This window comes from Rutilus rutilus (genome assembly GCF_951802725.1).
Source record: "Rutilus rutilus genome assembly, chromosome: 5".
Lineage (NCBI taxonomy): Eukaryota > Metazoa > Chordata > Actinopteri > Cypriniformes > Leuciscidae > Rutilus > Rutilus rutilus.
In genome coordinates, this window is record NC_140213.1 from 23850588 (window position 1) to 23854597 (window position 4010).

A 4010-nucleotide genomic window follows, 5' to 3' on the forward strand; every position below is an offset into this window, starting at 1 on the left:
TTTTTCGCCCGATCGGAACCAAACCAGTCTAGGACAATTCTCTGGACTCTCTAGATCAATAATTATTGAAAAAAAGTTGCACTTTTGCATTTGGGTGGCTGTAACAGGGTCATTTAGAAAAGGGGCGTGGCAAAATACACTCAAAAGCCTATAAATCCCAAATGAAAACTCAGAACTTCACCAAAATTGATGAGCATATGTGTCAGAACATGGTGAGGAAGCATGCAGAGTTTGATGGAGATCGGACCATAGGTGGCGCTATAACTGGCAAAAAGCCCTCATTCTTATTAGGGGTTCAAGCATGAAATGCTGAAACCCTGTATGACCCCGAATGGCCCATAGGTGGCGCTACAGCAACCAAAAGTTCAACATCGCTCATAACTCTTAGACCGTTTGTCCCAGGATCAAGTGTTTTATATCGTTGGAATCCTTGGCTCAAGGTGGACAAAATGGTTATCTCCGATTTGGATTTAGGCAGGGAAAATTTTCTGCTATGTCGAATTTTGTCCAAAACCTACTTTTGCGAACTAGTCCCTGGTTTTTCGCCTGATCGGAACCAAACCAGTCTAGGACAATTCTCTGGACTCTCTAGATCAATAATTATCAAAAAAAAAGTTGAACTTTGGCATTTGGGTGGCTGTAACAGGGTCATTTAGAAAAGGGGCGTGGCAAAATACACTCAAAAGCCTATAAATCCCAAATGAAAACTCAGAACTTCACCAAAATTGATGAGCATATGTGTCAGAACATGGTGAGGATGCATGCAGAGTTTGATGGAGATCGGACCATAGGTGGCACTATAACTGGCAAAAAGCCCTCATTCTTATTAGGGGTTCAAGCATGAAATGCTGAAACCCTATTGTAATTGTAAGGATTCGTAAAACGCATCGTGCAGGCCAAACCGTAAGGCCTAGAGATGTGAAACCTGGCCAGATGGTAGGCCTCAATTTGGGGACAACCTATCAGAGTACGACCCCGAATGGCCCATAGGTGGCGCTACAGCAACCAAAAGTAAAAAATTGCTCATAACTCTTAGACCGTTTGTCCCAGGATCAAGTCTTTTATATCGTTGGAATCCTTGGCTCAAGGCGGACAAAATGGCTATCTCCGATTTTGATTTAGGCAGGGAAAAATTTCTGCTATGTCGAATTATGTCCAAAACCTACTTTTGCGAACTAGTCCCTGGTTTTTCGCCCGATCGGAACCAAACCAGTCTAGGACAATTCTCTGGACTCTCTAGATCAATAATTATCGAAAAAAAGTTGAACTTTTGCATTTGGGTGGCTGTAACAGGGTCATTTAGAAAAGGGGCGTGGCAAAATACACTAAAAAGCCTATAAATCCCAACTGAAATACCAGAACTTCACCAAAATTGATGAGCATATGTGTTAGAACATGGTGAGGAAGCATGCAGAGTTTGATGGAGATCGGACCATAGGTGGCGCTATAACTGGCAAAAAGCCTTCATTCTCATTAGGGGTTCAAGCATGAAATGCTGAAACCCTATTGTAATTGTAAGGATTCGTAAAACGCATCGTGCAGGCCAAACCGTAAGGCCTAGAGACGTGAAACCTGGCCAGATGGTAGGCCTCAATTTGGGGACAACCTATCAGAGTATGACCCCGAATGGCCCATAGGTGGCGCTACAGCAACAAAAAGTTCAAAATCGCTCATAACTCTTAGACCGTTTGTCCCAGGATCAAGTGTTTTATATCGTTGGAATCCTTGGCTCAAGGCAGACAAAATGGCTATCTCCGATTTGGATGTAGGCAGGGAAAATTTTCTGCTATGTCGAATTTTGTCCAAAACCTACTTTTGCGAACTAGTCCCTGGTTTTTCGCCCGATCGGAACCAAACCAGTCTAGGACAATTCTCTGGACTCTCTAGATCAATAATTATCAAAAAAAAAGTTGAACTTTGGCATTTGGGTGGCTGTAACAGGGTCATTTAGAAAAGGGGCGTGGCAAAATACACTCAAAAGCCTATAAATCCCAAATGAAAACTCAGAACTTCACCAAAATTGATGAGCATATGTGTCAGAACATGGTGAGGAAGCATGCAGAGTTTGATGGAGATCGGACCATAGGTGGCGCTATAACTGGCAAAAAGCCCTCATTCTTATTAGGGGTTCAAGCATGAAATGCTGAAACCCTATTGTAATTGTAAGGATTCGTAAAACGCATCGTGCAGGCCAAACCGTAAGGCCTAGAGACGTGAAACCTGGCCAGATGGTAGGCCTCAATTTGTCTTATATCGTTGGAATCCTTGGCTCAAGGCGGACAAAATGGCTATCTCCGATTTTGATTTAGGCAGGGAAAAATTTCTGCTATGTCGAATTTTGTCCAAAACCTACTTTTGCGAACTAGTCCCTGGTTTTTCGCCCGATCGGAACCAAACCAGTCTAGGACAATTCTCTGGACTCTCTAGATCAATAATTATCGAAAAAAAGTTGAACTTTTGCATTTGGGTGGCTGTAACAGGGTCATTTAGAAAAGGGGCGTGGCAAAATACACTAAAAAGCCTATAAATCCCAACTGAAATACCAGAACTTCACCAAAATTGATGAGCATATGTGTTAGAACATGGTGAGGAAGCATGCAGAGTTTGATGGAGATCGGACCATAGGTGGCGCTATAACTGGCAAAAAGCCCTCATTCTTATTAGGGGTTCAAGCATGAAATGCTGAAACCCTGTATGACCCCGAATGGCCCATAGGTGGCGCTACAGCAACCAAAAGTTCAACATCGCTCATAACTCTTAGACCGTTTGTCCCAGGATCAAGTGTTTTATATCGTTGGAATCCTTGGCTCAAGGTGGACAAAATGGTTATCTCCGATTTGGATTTAGGCAGGGAAAATTTTCTGCTATGTCGAATTTTGTCCAAAACCTACTTTTGCGAACTAGTCCCTGGTTTTTCGCCCGATCGGAACCAAACCAGTCTAGGACAATTCTCTGGACTCTCTAGATCAATAATTATCAAAAAAAAAGTTGAACTTTGGCATTTGGGTGGCTGTAACAGGGTCATTTAGAAAAGGGGCGTGGCAAAATACACTCAAAAGCCTATAAATCCCAAATGAAAACTCAGAACTTCACCAAAATTGATGAGCATATGTGTCAGAACATGGTGAGGATGCATGCAGAGTTTGATGGAGATCGGACCATAGGTGGCACTATAACTGGCAAAAAGCCCTCATTCTTATTAGGGGTTTAAGCATGAAATGCTGAAACCCTATTGTAATTGTAAGGATTCGTAAAACGCATCGTGCAGGCCAAACCGTAAGGCCTAGAGATGTGAAACCTGGCCAGATGGTAGGCCTCAATTTGGGGACAACCTATCAGAGTACGACCCCGAATGGCCCATAGGTGGCGCTACAGCAACCAAAAGTAAAAAATTGCTCATAACTCTTAGACCGTTTGTCCCAGGATCAAGTCTTTTATATCGTTGGAATCCTTGGCTCAAGGCGGACAAAATGGCTATCTCCGATTTTGATTTAGGCAGGGAAAAATTTCTGCTATGTCGAATTTTGTCCAAAACCTACTTTTGCGAACTAGTCCCTGGTTTTTCGCCCGATCGGAACCAAACCAGTCTAGGACAATTCTCTGGACTCTCTAGATCAATAATTATCGAAAAAAAGTTGAACTTTTGCATTTGGGTGGCTGTAACAGGGTCATTTAGAAAAGGGGCGTGGCAAAATACACTAAAAAGCCTATAAATCCCAACTGAAATACCAGAACTTCACCAAAATTGATGAGCATATGTGTTAGAACATGGTGAGGAAGCATGCAGAGTTTGATGGAGATCGGACCATAGGTGGCGCTATAACTGGCAAAAAGCCTTCATTCTCATTAGGGGTTCAAGCATGAAATGCTGAAACCCTATTGTAATTGTAAGGATTCGTAAAACGCATCGTGCAGGCCAAACCGTAAGGCCTAGAGACGTGAAACCTGGCCAGATGGTAGGCCTCAATTTGGGGACAACCTATCAGAGTATGACCCCGAATGGCCCATAG